General features: G+C 45.9%; 1 non-coding gene across 1 annotated transcript; it reads right to left on the bottom strand.

Moving 5' to 3' along the window:
- Positions 1-2,558: 2,558 nt before the first annotated feature.
- On the bottom strand, positions 2,559-13,123 carry LOC100064632 (uncharacterized). The gene is made up of 3 exons (XR_011434593.1): positions 12,990-13,123; positions 6,834-7,016; positions 2,559-6,129 (listed from the first exon to the last, which is right to left on the bottom strand). It is a non-coding gene; the product is annotated as an uncharacterized protein (transcript).
- Positions 13,124-16,378: the final 3,255 nt, after the last annotated feature.

Below are 16,378 nucleotides of genomic sequence, written 5' to 3'. Positions count from 1 at the left end.
GGAGCTTCATAGGCTTCCATGTGTGCATTTCTATATAATATCACTTGAGCCAATATGAAGATTCTGTCACCTACCAAGTACATTATTGCCACCTATATATGGACAGTCTGGAGAAAAAACCCTGGGTGTGTGCACAGAACCATTGGCTCCCTTGTCAGATGAAATTGAGACAGAACTCCATTACTACCTAGACTTCATAAGCCCCTTTCTAAGCAGAGAAACTCATGTTCAACATTCATTTTAAAAATGCTAGTATCCTCCTTTCCACAGTGTACACTTACCTTGGTAGATAGACACAGGTTTTGGGGGAAGGCTTGACTGGGTTTTTCTGACCTCCATTTCAATCAATGGGCTGTGGGCCTGTGGACTGACTTAGATCTCGACAGTTGGTGGGGTACTACAGTTTTCCACTACAGATGCTAACAAAATGGTCTGCAGAGGAGAGTCAGCACTGAGCTTTTCAAAGATGCCAGTGCTGCTTTACCAGCACATTCCTTAGTGAGTAGTGATTTCTTTTCCCTGCAAGGGATCAGAGGCCAGAGGTAGTACAACTGGTCTCACATTATAAATCATATCTAAAAACCTACTCCCCTGGATCTTTTCACCAATTCCTCATTTTTCTTTGCCAAGGCAGTTCTAATCTTTTCATGTCATTTACTGTAGGCTGTTGTTGTCTAAGCTTATGATATGCATATTAGGCAGCTGGGTTGGCCCCTTTGAGGATGTCAAACCCGGAGTCACAGTTCCGTGCTCTCATGTCAATAAGTTTTCCCCTATATGGACTTATATTTTGTCCCCTGTCTTGCTGGTTCCATATCCTCAAAATCCATTGACACACATATTATCCCAGTTCATGCAAGTTCATATGAGCCAGGTCCTGCAGTTTCTTCTGAATATAGGGTATTTACCATCCTAACAGAAATTGTTTTTTATTCCTTGTGCCAGGATCTTACCTAGTCATAACTAGTTTGTTATTAGTCCAATAGGAATGAAAATTAGCACAGATGGATGTTGAATGAGAGAAGCAACATCTTTTCAGGTTGCTGCCTTAGATAAGGTCTTTGCAGGGTCTCCAGGACCAAGGAGGATTTTCTCTAGTAGCCAGGGTTAGGGAGTTGCCAATGTCCAGGTGAGGGTTCATGGAATTCTGGGTATTCAATGTTCTCACGCTAGTCATCTTACCAGGTCTCTGGGTTCCACTCTTTCTTTGTCAGATTCATACATGTATATAGAGAAATGTGAATGCTGTGCATGGTGTCTCCAAGCAGCTCTGCCAACCAACAATTGGCATCAGGGCTTGATGTTCAGCTGTCTGCCTTACGATTGGAGGAGAGGAGCTCTCCTTAATCCAATAGGTCAGGGAGAGTGACAGGTTGAACTTTCCCATCAGACACACACACCCGTGACAGAGAACCAGCTTAGGGTAATCTTAGAACCCCCTTGACAAAGGCTCAGGCTGGAAGGGATCTCAGAGTCCACACAGCTGACCGTAAATCAAGCTCCACACCCCACATGTGACCCCAGTTTAAAGTGAAGGAGAAGAGGTGCATGTCCCAGGTGTGTCTGCCCTCTTGAGTGAATGCCTCAGGTGTAAATGACACCCCAGGAGGGACCAGGTCCTCTCCCTCCACTCCAAACCGAGAGGCACCCACGATCTCACAAGTATAGGGAAACCTGGGGTTCTGGTGTCACATATAGGCCGTCAGTCCATGATGCTGATAAATATTTCTCACTAAGAAGATGAAATAGTCCATCCCAGCCGTCTTAGAAATTAGATTGTCACCTGGGTCACAAGATTGTCGTCTTCTTTCTACGGCACCTGAAATTTATCCTCAGAGCGGAGTCTTAAACCACATCTTACTTGCTCTACTGGCTCACAGTGCTATGAAGGAGTGAATGAGTGAATGCATGAATGAGGTGGTGAGGGAAATATTAGAACGTAGAGATAGATGTGGCTGCATGAGAAAGCTGAAGTTGAGTGATACATTTGCCTCAGAGAGACACGATGTTATAGAGGAATTAGAGTGTGCTGTTCCCGTGCACAAGGCCCACATAAGGCGTCGAGGTGGTGTGTTTCCAAATACTTCCCACGACCCTGAGGCTGTCTTGTGGCTTGGCCCAGGCAGGATGCCCCAGGAGCCGTGGTCTCTCCCAGGCAGAGTTCCAAAGAGGGTGCTGTTGGGCCTGAAGCTTATACAATTTGGAAGTCCCTCTTCTAAAATTATGAAAACGCGCGTGGAAGTGAACATTTATTTAGAATGAGAAGAAAATCCATGAATAAATAAACCTTAAAAGATGACAATGAATCCGTCAAAATTCCAAAATTTTGTATAATATACATATACATATATATTTAGATATTTCAACTACGCAGCTGTACCATCTGAAGTACGGCGAAGCAGACGTTTGAGGTGAAAGACACAATGGTTTTGTTGTAAATCAAAACAGCTAGCCTTTGCAAATTTTACCCAGAAAAGAAAGTCACGCGGCCTTGTGAACACATAACACGGGCCCGTGAGTGGCTGTTGACTCCCTCCAAGAATCAAAATGCACTCGGGTTCAGGTTAAACCTTTCGTGTTTATTTTCACATCCAGTTTTTAAAAGTAAACTAGCTTTTCTAACATTTTTTTTCCCCCCCTCAAAAAAATCTTGTTTCGACTTAGGAAAACAGTTCATGGCTTCAGAATCTATCTTTGAATTACATACGTTTCATTGTATCCCGACAACAGCCGTACTCAGCCGAATGGAGACTTTTCTGTAGCCCGATTCCCAGTTCCCAGATCCCGGTCCATCTGCTGCTCAGGCAGCCTGGAATGACTTACCCGTCTGCATTTATACTGATGGAATCTGTCGGAGCTAGCTGATGAAGAAGTCAAAAGCTAAAGCTTGCTTGGTTTGAGACACATGCCTGCTTTCCAGGGGACACAGGCCCAGAACAAAGTGCTCGCTTTCCTACAATTTATGCCATCTGGATGGGCTCCTAGCAGTCAGCCTGGACTCCCGGGTCTAGAGTAGCTTGACTGTGTACACGATGACTCCAGTTGTCTTCCACCAGGGGACAGTGGGCTCTATGTAGGGGATTCGGTCAGTTAGGAAGACAGCCAGAAGCCTGTCTGTTTGGGGGAACCATTCAGCCATTGAAGAAGAGCTATTCCCATCAATGGAATCTCGGGGAAACGTAGAGTTAAAAGTCTTATGCAGGCTGACGACAAAATGTTGACTGTGTGCTGAGATTTCACTCACCCACACGTGGACTACATGCAGATGATCCATTAACTTTGTTTGGATTTCAGATTGCCTCTCCAAGAACCATCTGAAGGTAGTGATGATAGACAGAAAACATCTCTGTCATTGGTTTTACCTCTTGAGTCTATCTTTCCAAGCAAATAAGCATGGCAGGGAAAATTCAGGAGCTGTCTTAAAAAGGAATTCAATCATTTATACCGATGTATCATGAAAAGGATGACAAGTCGATGTGATGTTTCCGTAAAAGTGTATCTTGGATTTTAAAAATGACCGTTGCTTAATATCTGACACCGGGGCCTTTTCGTGCAACAAAAGAATGGGAGTCCCGTATTAAAATACGAAGTATAGCCAAAAGCAATGTCATGAAAACACCCGGACGATAGACACATCCGGGCAAGTAGAAGGAAATACAACTGTTTGCAATATTTTAACAAATTAGTCTGTGAAGAGCTTGGGAGCAAGAAATGATGATGACCGTGACACCCACAAATGCTAGGGATGGGTCCAAAATGAATCCAGCCCGTTCCCGAGGTCTCGACTTTCCAGAACGTATTTACGTGCCATAGAGAATGGAAGGGTCACAGATTTCGTAAAGACAGGGTTTCTCGGTAAGGGTATATACAGGAGGCCTCCCTGCTGAGGTGTGGGCACGGGGGGCGGGGGGAGTTATTGAGCCTTGCTCCTTCTTGCTGACCTCTTTCTCATTTCCTTTAAGAGGTTTTTATCAAATAGTTCTTTTTCCCGGGAATGCACGGGTGGCCCTTTCCGGTACTTTTCTTCTGCCTCCTTATAATCTAATCCATCAAGTGCAGCAATTGAACAGATGATTGCTTCTGGCAGAAGAACTTCCACAACAAAACTCACTCGGTCATCTCTGATCCGATTCAGCACTCTCTTGTCCATTTGCTTGTAGATTTCCTGTAAATGTCTTACCACCACATCCAGCTGGTCTTCATCCTCCAGGTACGTTTCAACGCAGATCACGTACCTGTTTGAATTCAGAAATGATGCCAGCCACCTGGACTGCTTCCTGCCTTTGACGATGTCCAGAAGATGATGGTCAGCCCCCTTTCTTTTCACGATGAAGTCCACTAGCTTCTGGTTGGCTCGGTCCCGAGCGGCCTTCATCCGGTCAGGGAGAATTTTCTTGCAGGGCCTCTTCCCGCCCAGGGATGTCTCCTCCTCAGAATCGTCCAGGTCGTCGTAATTCACCCGTGGGAAATCAATCTCCAGAGTGCCCTCTTGGATGGCTTTCCTGATTGGGTAACTGACGTCAGCAGCGTAATAGTCCAGGAAGGAGCCCGCAAAACACCCGCGACCGAGCCCCTCTCTGTAGTGGGAAATCAGGGAGAAGCACCAGTTCACACTTTGCTCATACGCTTTCCTGGCTCTCTTTATCAGTTTCTCTTTCTCTTTACAATCCAGGTGCTTTAATCTTCGAAGAGGAACTTGAATGCCACTCTTTTCGAGGTGCATGTTTGCCTCTATCAAAAGCACCCTTGCCGTCTGCTCTGTTTGGCTGACGCTCTTTACCACTGCTGGCCAAAATGGGTGATTTTGAAATTTAAACCAGACCATCATTCCTCTTTCAATGGGACCCGGCTCCCGAGGGAGGGCCATGCTTGTCGGTTGTCCTGCTTCCTTGCCGACATCTTTTTTAGGAGTCGTGGTGGGATTAACCGCCTTTGAGTCGACTAAAGGTCGAAGTTCTTGCAGTCGTCTCTCAGACTCTGGTCCCTGAAGCTTCCTTTTTCTATTTGCCAGACGGAGTGAACAACGCAGCCTCAGGTTAGGGGCACTGGAGGCTGCTGCCGCACCTTCCAAGCCTGGCTTCCAGGCACCCTCTCCAGGGTCCTCAACACCCCCGGAGAAGGTAGAGCATTCAGAAGAGACAGCCAGGGTCTTTGGGCCGCTGTTGTGCGTCCCTTCTTGCAGAGCCTTGGGCACCGTGAGGATGAAACCTGGTGGCGGAGATGGAAGGACGCCTCCGTCTTGAGCACCTGCACCCTCCTCCTTGGCTGTGCAGTGCAGGGACATAACTCTTGAGCTGTCCCTCTTTTCCTTGCCCTCTCTCTCACGGTCATCTTCTGAAAGTGACGGGAAGTTTGGGCACACGCTGGAGCTTTGTGAGGATGTTGTTCGCATTTCCCTGGGAATACGAGCGACGGCTGTGTGCACCTGTGATTTGCTACCCTCCCTCTCTGAACGTACCCACGGTGATTTGGGGTTTTCGCTTTTCCCAAGGCTCCTCGGTAAGTTCCCTCTGGGCTTCCAATACTTTCTACGAGATGGCCTTTGCAGTCTCTTCTGAGACAGCGTGGTGGTCTCTGGATCGTCTAACGCTCTTGCCCGACCCAGATTTGCTCTCTCACTCAGAATCTCCCAGGCCACTGTAAGGGCGCTTCTGTAGGCCGCTTCCTCTCCCGGTGGGACACTGGCCTCCGACTGGGCCACTAGCGAGGAGGCCATGGATTCAATTTGAGACTCAGTTAGGATCTTTATGTCTGTGCTTTTCACTCTAATTTTTTCATCGACTGAGAGTATTTGAACTTCTAGAGAAAGTGCCTTTTTTCTCTTATTTGTTGGCGGGATCCCGGATCTGGATAAAACCTTTGCTGGCCAGAAGAGGCCTTTCCAGTTGCAGAGGACATATGTGGCCTCCATTATGATTCGCCTTTCCTGTCAAGAGGTAATTCATAGAGGTGGAGGGGTCTGGCTGTCATACCTGCAGCTGCGGCAGATCTTGCCTAGAACAGCGTTCTTCCCCACACCTTTTTGCCGAGGACTGCGAAGGTTTCACAGCTTGTCTGGCCTGTCCTTCTCCCCCTGAGTCTCCCAGGGACGCTGGAACTCGTGTTTTGGACGGACTATGCTGGGGAATACTGGAATATGGGAAAGGAAAAGAAGAAGAGTGTCAGAAAGAAATTCCTCCTGTGAAAGTAGAAGAATGTTGGTCAGTGAGAATCGATGAGAGATAAAGAAATATAAAGCGTGTGTATCAGACAGGGGGCTAGAAACATGGCAAGTATCTGGGAAAAAGTTCCTGAAGATACCTGAGGAGTTTTGCAACCCTCCCAACCCAACCTCTTGCCCCATTTGTTCCTGCTGCATATTAAACAGCATCTGTGTGGGGAGGTGGGTGTCATGTCCAGGGTCTCATTTTGGTTGTTGGACCTCCTGTGCCTTTTGGGCTCCTCGGGGCTCATCCTAGGGGAATGTCAGTTTTTCTTTTCGAGGGTGCTGGCGCCGCCCAGCGCACCCAAGGAACCCAGAGGTGATCTCTGACCTACAGGGACGAGGTGTCAGCACAACGTCGTGTTCAAGAGCCTGAGCTTGGAATTCAGAGGTTCATGAAGATCATCAGGGTGGTTGCTGGTGCCACCCTTCACAAGGATTGCTGCAGGCACGGGCCGTTGGCTGCGACCAGCACTTCTTCGTTTCTCTAGGGTGGTTTCAAAGGCTTTTTCCCCAGCACCAACTCTGTGTCAAGAAGCGGCCGTAGAGCGAGGAGCAAAACCAACCACACCCCAAACGTCAACATGAAATGACTGCAAATGAAATGTTCAGTGAAATGGGAAAGTCTTACCAAGGCCACGTGGATCGTGGTAGGTGTGGTCCTGTTGGTAGCTGGATCTGTTGATTCGCACACTCCAACTGCTTGCCCGGCAGACCCTTTACCCTGCTCCGTGCTTCTGAAGGGCACTGTTCTTCCAGGGGTCAAACGGCTTCAAATGTAGATACCCAGGACCTCTGCACCTCTAATGTTAATCTAGAAAAATCCAAAAGCAGATAGGAAATTAAGCCAATGAAATGGGGATTGATTCATCACTTTCCTTTCCCCAACTCTGGAATGCATGCTATTCTGGAACAGAAATACTAGTTAAATCTCATGCGTAAGGTAGATGCTATGTTTCTTTTCCTCCTTCTTTTGCATTTCAAAAACATTTCCGTGTTAAGCTACTTACTTTGTGTCAGTCCCTCCTATTTCAGAACAGCGGGAACTACTGCTCTCGTGACAGCCTTCGTCTGCCTTGGGCACACAGATTGAACGATAGCAACTTGTGTGTGTTTGTGTGTGCATGTGAAACAAAAATGGGGTCTATAATGTTAGTGTTTTCCTTTTCTCGTGCTTCTGAAGTAACATTAAATGGGCTTGCGGGGAATATAAAACGGGTCGGGAGATACCGACGGGAGACAGTACACTAGAGATGCTCACCCTCGATTTGACGGTGTATGGGCTTCCCACACATTTGTTGTGCCTCCATAGACACATACCTGCACGTATTACCTAGGACTATAGTTCTTCACTCAAGAGCATATTTGATCACCGTTTCACGTCAGTGCCTGTTTTTCACATCGCTTTTGCGAATCTCTTTACAATGTGGTTTCCCTGATATTTAAAAACTCTAGTGAACTCTAAGTTTCAAACATTCAGATGTGTGTCATGCAGAAGATGCGATTGTTCTCTCAATTCCTCTCTTCCCACCCAGAAATACCCTGTTAATAGGTTCTACTTTTCTGTATACGCTCTACAAATACGTATTACAATTCGCTTCTAGATTTTAGCTCACCCACTATCTGTTTCAAACGGTATGTTTGATAATATCAAATATTATTTCCCTAGTAAATGCACGTGTGTGCGACTTTGCACGTGCTCATAATATGAAATGCGTGATGACTAAATATACATCCTTTGGGCGTAACCCACACAAACTTTTTCTTGGACCAGGGTGCACGATCATGCAGCTTTCGCGTCCTCTGCTTTAGAGAACTCAGTGTACCGGCTCTCAGAGCACATGTGTCATGTGAGGACACAGAACAAAAGGGAGAAGGAAAAACAGGTGACTCAGCTGCTGCAGTCTCCCTGCGGCAGGACCCGACAGCCCATCACACAAAACAGGAGGGCCTGACCAGATAGCTGCCCACACTGCAAGACACACACTTGACACACGCGCACACACACTTACTCTCTCACAGATACACATGAACACACACACACAGTCACACTCAGAGTGACGTTAGAGCCCCAAGATGCGTGTTATTGATGCATGTAATTCATGCTCTCTGCCTTTACATGTGCATGCAAATGTTTCTGCTTCCACTGTAGGTGTTGTTTTCAGCTCCTTTTCATTCCTTATTTTAAAAACACACGTGGGAAATCCAAAAAGACGTTTAAAATTAGAACGTAGGGAAAATATTAAGCATCAGTAATCTAAGCGCCCAGGAATGCTTACTGCGAATATATGAGTCCGCGGGGTCTAGAATTTGTGTTCTATTTACGCTATCATGTGTTCTGTAAGGTATTAAAAAGGTCTCTTCTAAAATTGTACAAGCTATTTGAATAGTCTCTTGTATTCACATTTGCGTACACCTTTTCAAGTATTAAACACTTTAACGGAGTACTTTCGACAGACAGCCAAAATATCAATTACAGTTATTTTTCTGGTCGCTAAAGCAATGCATCCTTGAGAGAGAGAATCCGAAGGGAAGGGTGTTAAATGCAAATATCAAATATTCAATGGTCCTCTCATCCTATGCTTTGGCCCATTGCCCAAATATCTGCCACTGAAGATTGGTACGTGATCTTGCAGCTGATTTTCTTTTCATATCGTGTAGCGATGGGAGTGCAGCTCTCCTCTCTCCCTCCACAGACATATGCAGGGAGAGGGACAGAAAGACACTAGGTAGAGATAATGGGACGTACATATTGATCCTCTTTTGCACGCCGGGAACAATGTGCTCGAAATAGAATGTTGAACAGCACCAAACTAACTTTTAAAGTAACCCCAAATCCTCAGAGGGCTTGGGTATGAAAATGTGTCCAGTATTTTAGTTCACAATCAAGTCAAACATTGCTGCCCGGTGAGAACAAACAGAGTGAAGTAGAAGGGAGACGGTGTAAATAGCAACTCTCCAATCTGTATAACTCCACTGTCAGCTTCAGACCATCAGGAAATAAAGTCCTCAAGTGGACTAGCTTCCATTTTTAAGTCCTAGGATAACATTTGTTCTATTCCATTTGCTCTGAGGTTGAGGAAAGAAAGGACTTGATGAGAATGAGCATTTACTTCTCCAATAAACAGCCATGAGTTTTGGAAGAACTCTTTTGGAAGCTCTATGCTTTAAGTCCTTTCCCCAGTGAGGGCTGTAATCACTTCTGAAGAGAAAAGAAAAGAAAAGAACCCTCTGAAGGTGTTGTCTCAAAATGAGGGCACTTTTCTTGATATCGCTCCCCCACCCCCCACTCCCCAGAGGCAGGAATTCTCTCCTCTTCACCCCAACGCCCCCTCCCTACAATTCCTACCTATTTATTGGGGCTTCTTTTGAGCTGTAGTTTTTGTGATTTTAAACTGTCTACAAAACGTGTATTTCCATAAAGGGATGGGTTGGCAGTTGTCTTTCTCGTTATAAAGGCACATTTTATGTAATTTCAGTTACAAAGAAAATACATTCTTGCCTATGTCTGCACCTTTCCATTGCCAGACAAATTCGACATGAGCTTTCACACGTGACTTTTTAAAAAGTTTTTAAAGGTCTCGTTCGGGTTGAATTCCATTTGTGGCAAGATTGAGTGAGAATTGATATCTGTAAACCTTCCCCCTTGTGTTGGCCACTCGCTCCAGAAATTCATAGAGGTCACTCCTACTCGGAGATCTGGGTCGCTTTTGTATAAAATGTTTAAATGCCAAACATCACAAACTGAAAAATCGTGAACTGCCTTCAGTTTTCTCAGAGGGATAAAAAAAAATTTGGGCTTGTTTCTCACCTACAAATGACCAGCTGTGACTCTAAATACACATACACCTTCAAATTACCAAGCTCTGCCCCCCGTTTTCCCTAACAAATAGCGGTCAGTCACAGCACCCGTTCTTGCAGGTGCACAGCTTCCAGAGCCACCTACTCAGAGAAGGAGAAGCATGAGCACTTGAGCAAAGAACAAGGCAAAGGTCGGGATTTCTCATCCGGGCCTTATTTTAAGACTAGAGTGAGTTCCCTCCCATTCCTTTTGGAAACTCAGGTGGCTCCTCCCGTCCAGTAGGCCGACTTTCTTTCAAAGATGCTCTGTTATCCCTCCAGTCCTTATTACTTGCCACAGGGAGACCTCCGATATCCTGTATATCACTGACGAAATCAGGCACGCCTGAGCGATAAAAAGTCAAGGGCAGCCTCCTCTTTCCTGCAGGTGAGACCTCCATAATTACTACCACCCAGGAGAGTGAACGAGATGCGTATTTCAGAGCCTGTTGATTTCCCTGCGTCGTGCACGGGGAGAGAGCGTTGCCCTCGTTCACAAGATAAGTTATTGCATTGTAGGTCGTCACAACCACATTGGACCTATGCCAGGTGCTTGCTATCCACGGGGAAAGGCTAACGAAGTCACATTCTAAGCCGACAAGGGTATGTTACATATCCAGCACAAGGGCTGATGCAGGCCTTCATGTACCGGCATAGAAAAAATGCAGACGGAAAAAATTTGACTAGAGACCAATTAAGTACAAGTTACATAGTTCACGCAAAACACACATTCGTATGGAGACCAATGCTATATACTTTATCCTAGCATACGAAAGACATGTAAATGCAAGGGAAAAGTCTGCAATGGTAAACAGAAATGTCGTGACATGGCTCCATCGAAAAGAGAAGAGGAACAAGGATGGAAGTGGTGGAGAGGGTAGACGTTATTTTTCAAGCCATGCTGTAAAATATCACAGGGAGGACACATTTATATGTACATATGCACCAAAATCTTATATAAAGATCCCAAGGAGATGTGAAGTGAAGTACAGGATGTGAGTGAACGAAAAGAAAGCAAGTGTAGCAAAACGGTACCAAACCATTGCATAGAACGCAATGAGAATGTATTTGAAACGTGTTTGAGGTATATCTTATATCGATCGAAGGAAATATTCATTATTAGAACGTATATACCTAACCACGTAAGAGATATTCAGTTGCAGTCCAAGAAGAGAGAGAGGGGTTGCAGAATGTTTGAGGAACGGTAGCCAACAATTTTCCAAAATGAAGAAAAACGTGGTATAGTTGATGTGCCAAACCACAAGTATAATACATGCTCTCTCGGTCTGTCTCTTTCTCTGTCTCTGACTCTGTCTCTCTCTCACACACACACACACACACACACGGAAACACACATACATACAAACAGGTCTAGGCACAGCACAGTAAAACTTGTAGAAACCAAAGCGAAAGGAAAGACCTTAAGAGCAAAGAGAGAAAAACAAACATGATTATTAGGCAGTGTCCTCTTACCCTTTTAATTAGAGAGAGCTCGACAGAATCATTTGGAGACCAAAACAGGCAAAAAGAGAGCAATGAGACAAGGAGAAGGGCGCCACGGTAGGAAGAGTGGGCACGTGTAGCTCTGGAAAAACCAAGGGAAGACATGGTGGTTCTGAGAAGCCATGACCTCGGAGGAGAAGACCTCAGAGCTTGGCCCAGACTTCTGAGGAAAAGGGGCTGCCCAGCACTGTGCAGCTTCTAAAGGAGGTCAAGGGAGGGACCCATGAAACCCAAGACCCCTCCCAACAATGATGTGGAAAACTGATGAGCTCGCACCACAGCGTCAGGGTCTGAGAGGAGCCCCCCCCCCCCAACCTGGGATCCCTATCTCTTAGGAGAGAGTTCACCAGTCTGCTGGTGCTGGGCAGGTAGTGATGGAGAGGGTCCTTGGAGTTTGGAGGAAACCCACTTTATGGGCCGACTGTCCCTACTGAAATCACAAAATCGCATGTCCCTCTCCCTGTTGTGCGAAGGGCCATTTATTGGGGTGACCCTGAGAGGAGCGGGAGCAGGGAGGAAGGTACAGCCAGCGGTCTCACTTCCAGACTTCCTGTCGCCCTCTGGAGACGCCACTGGCGGACCCTCACAGGCAGTCAGACGGTAGAGGGGAAATGGGGTTGTCGGAGCCTGGTCTCGGCACCACGCAGCAGCGCGTAGGACTGGAGCTGAGAGGCGCGGAAATCCTCCACCTAGAACTCGCTTCTGCTGAAGGCACTTCCCTGACAGAGGATGCAACAGTACGTCCCGTAAATGCTATGCTTTTCTTTCGTAATACAATAAACACAGAAAAAAAGAACCGCCAACCCTCAACGTCAACAGCATCCACTTCCAAACGTGCAACAGCAAAACTCAGAACCTTTGTGGAAAAAGCTTGTTTTTCACACTTATAGAATAAAGAAGGAGTCATTTACCGACTGAATTCAATTTACCCAACTGTAATTAGTGGTGTGATAACAGGAAATTCGTCTCTTAGAGAACATGATTCTTAGTTCACGTGTGTCAGCTGCTCAGGGTGAGCACGATATCATCCCCTGGGTCACACAAGGCTACGTTAGACCCTCCAATCCTACCCATCCGTCTCATTCGCTGACTTCAAATTTTCCCTCTCATATCACACACACAGTAACTTTACTGTAAGTAGGTGTGCAAGAGTAAACCCACATCTTCAGAGGTTCATGAGACAATGTTGTTGAGCAGAGGCGTACGAGGAGAAATACTCGGGGACCTCTGCTTCCAACAGCTCAGGTGACAATGCCCTCACACAACAACAACCTTAGGACGCTGAAACGTGCCTGGGGTAGGACAGGTTATTCAGCCACCTTAGCCCCCCCCCACAGGATGAGCTGCCACCCTCCTCTTACAAAACAAGAGGAATTAGAGCTCCTAATGTCCAACTAAAGACCACACACTGGCACCACACACAGACACACACACACACACTCACGTTGATAGCAGACACCGACTAGTCTCGATGTTTCTACAGTTACTCCATCTCTCCAGTCTGTAAATATCCTTGTTAAATGTTTCTGCCGCCAGGAAAGAATGGCTTACCTCGGTTGTCACGGAAACTAGAGTGTCATCAAAACGTTCTCCCTGATGTTGGCTTTCTATGGAAACCAGGAAGTACTAATACATCCTCAGATGCAGAGCGTGGATCTCGCTCTCAGCCAATTACTCCCCGACCAATCCAATGAATGAATGAATGAATGAAATGTTAGAGACAATACCTGATGTTCTCACGGAATAGGCGTTTGGGGCAGGGGAGTTTTCACAAAATGACTTATGGAAGAAATAAAATAAAAGGAAGACAGCTTCTCTTCTCCCTTGAGACACACACACACACACACACACACACACACACACACACACTTAGGATCCAGTTCCCGTTAGCGACCTCCTTTCAACCCCATCATCCTGACACATGAAGCCAGGTGTATTTGTGCAGGTGGGGTCCAAGGACTCCTCGTCAATTTAAAATGGCCTGGAGAGCGGAAACATGTGAGGATAAAGCACCTAGAGGTCAGAGGAAGGCAAACCAGAAACGCAGGTTGTGGCAGGACCAAAGGACTCTGGGTCTACACTTGGACAAATGTGTATTGACAGGGCTGCCAGGACACCATGACTCCTGAGAAGAGAGACAACTCCCCAAAGTGTCCTTGACCTAGGACAATAGGGAGGTAGAGCTGAACCTCTCACATTTGGGATCTGTGCTCAGCGTGTACTGCTGCAACCACACCGGCAGTGAATGCTATGCTCAGAGATAGGGCTCCTATCATCAGGACACACAGCACACACTTCCTCTCTCATAGTAACTCACATTAGGGGACAGAGCTGCCCCGTGATGCAGCTCTTCCTCGTGTTGATGAGCTCCCCGCGACCCTTCTGTGGTCAGTCCTGGGCAGTGACGTGCTGGAAACAGGCCCTCAGGAGGGTGGAGTGCAGTTCCGATTTCCAGGATTTTCGTATTTCCATGGTGTAAATACTCCCATCATGGCTGATTTCAAGCCACCAACGTGATGCCACTGAATGCTGATTTGGCAAGTGAGGCCCCAAATCAGCTCTCATGAGGTGAGGGCTCCAGAGAGACCCAGCACAGCTCTGGATCCCGGACTCTGGAGCCAGACAAAGCCTCCCATTCCACATGCAATCCACAAGCAAAGGGCGCGCTGGACTTTTATACAGCTGTGTGCCAGCTGAAGGAAGGCTTTCAACAGGTTCTTAGCGCGGGGGCAACGGAGAGAGAGAGATCAAGACCTGCCATCTAGCCCGTGTAGTGTTGGAGGGGGGCAAATGGTGGGGTGCATTCATGGTCGAGATTTTCAAGTCAGAGAGACTTTCTGAAAGGCGGATGTGGGTTTGAGTCTCAGCTCTGCCTCTCCTCAGCTGTGTGACTTCCACATTGTGCCCTAACGTCTCTGTCCCCTAGTCTCCATTTGTGTCAAGTCAGTTAACAGCATCTCTGCTCTCAAAGGGCTGATTAACATCACGAAAGAACATGGGACTTTGGCAGTGCCCAGTGGTCATTCTGAGAACCCTGGGGGGCGGGGGGCGGTGGTTCCTGAGACCCTGTTGGGGGACCAGTGAGGTCTTCCTTCCCCTGCTCGGTATCGATGAATCCAGATTACTTGGTTCCCTTCCACTGAAGCAGCAGATGGTAAGGGGTGGAATGAGGAAGCAGGTAAGAAAATCCAGACCTTTCCTATTCAGGTAGATATTAAATAGATTTGCAAAAATGTAAAGCAGTGCCACGCTTTCAATCCTTTTTTTGGTTCGTTTTCAAAAATATAGTAGTTTTTTCATAAAGCCTATTTACATGTAAGCAAGAATGGGCTTAATGTTATTTTTAAATGAGTACATTAAAATGAATTGCTTAGTTTTTTCAAAATACCTGAACTTCTTATTACATTGGTCTAAAAGGTGTTTTCTTTAACTAAGAAAACTTTTTTTGAACTGAAATTCACACGTTACAAAGTTAACCATTTCAAACCATTCCATTCCATTCAGTGGCGTCAAGTAAATTCACAATATTGTGAAACCGCCACCTCCCTCTTCTTACCAAAGGTTCGCATCAGCCCCGAAGGAAATCTCACAGCTGTTAAGAAGTCACTCGTCGTCCCCTGTGCCCTGCAACCCCTGGCAACCGCTAATATGCCTTCTGTCTTTATATATTGGCCTATTCTGAATATTTCACATAAATGGAATCACACATTATGTGACCTTTTGTATCTGGCTTCTTTCACTTAGAATAATGATTTCAAAGTTCGTCCACGTGGTAACACTCCTTATGGCTGCATAATATTCCATTGCACAGCTATTTCGAAGTACGTTTACCCATTCATCAGTTCACGGACATTTGGGTTGCTTCCAGCTTAGGTTGTTTGAATAGTGCTGCTATGAACATTCACGTACCTGTGCTTTTTGAATGCCTGTTTTAAATTTTGGAGGGGGTGTATCTCTAAGAATGGAATTGCTGCATCACGTGCTAATTACGTGTTTAAATTTTTGAGGAACCACCAACCTGTTTCAATGGCGACTGTACCATTTTAAATTCCCCCCAGCAATGGATAAGGCTTCCAATGTCTCCACATTCTCAACAACAATTTCTTTTCCTTTTTAAAAAAGTTTAGACATCCCGATGGTGGTTAACAGTCATTATGGTGGTTTTGATTTGCATTGCCCAATGACTAATGACGTTGAGCATATTATCATGTGATTCTTGGCCAATTGTATATTTCTTTGGACAAATGCATATTCAGATCATTTACTGATTTTTATTCTTGGCTCTTTTTTTTTTTTTTTGGTCACTTGTTTGGAGCTGTAAGGGCTCTTTCTGTATTCTGGAAACTAGGCTCTCACTGGATCTACGATTTGCCGATGTTTTCTCCCACTCTGTAGGGTATCTTTTCTCTCTTGATAGTGTCTTTTAATGCAAAAAGAGTTTCGCTTTGATGAAGGCCAATTTACCTATTTTATATTTTTGTTGCTTTGGGTCTGACATTTAAGACATCCTTGCCAAATCCAAGGTCATGAAGGTTTACTCCTATGTTTTCTTCTACGAGTTTTATAATTTTAGCTCGTATATCTAGGTGTTGGGTCCATTTTAAGGGAGTGACTTTTGTGTCCGGCGTAACTTAAGTGTCCGACTTCCTTCATTTGCATGTGGATATACAGTTGTCCCAGAGGCAAGAGTTGAAGAGACTATTCTTACCCCATTGAATGGCCATCGTGAGTCACCTCACACGCAATACGTTGGTGTGCTCACAAGAGCCAACCAAGTGCTGAGCGTTATAAAGGAAGAGAAGTAGAAGTAAAACATAAACCGTTGGCTTAGCG

The sequence above is a fragment of the Equus caballus genome, chromosome X, assembly GCF_041296265.1.
Source record: "Equus caballus isolate H_3958 breed thoroughbred chromosome X, TB-T2T, whole genome shotgun sequence".
Classification (NCBI taxonomy): domain Eukaryota; kingdom Metazoa; phylum Chordata; class Mammalia; order Perissodactyla; family Equidae; genus Equus; species Equus caballus.
The sequence above is the reverse complement of the archived record's forward strand: the minus strand, read 5'-3'. Positions and strand labels throughout refer to the sequence as shown.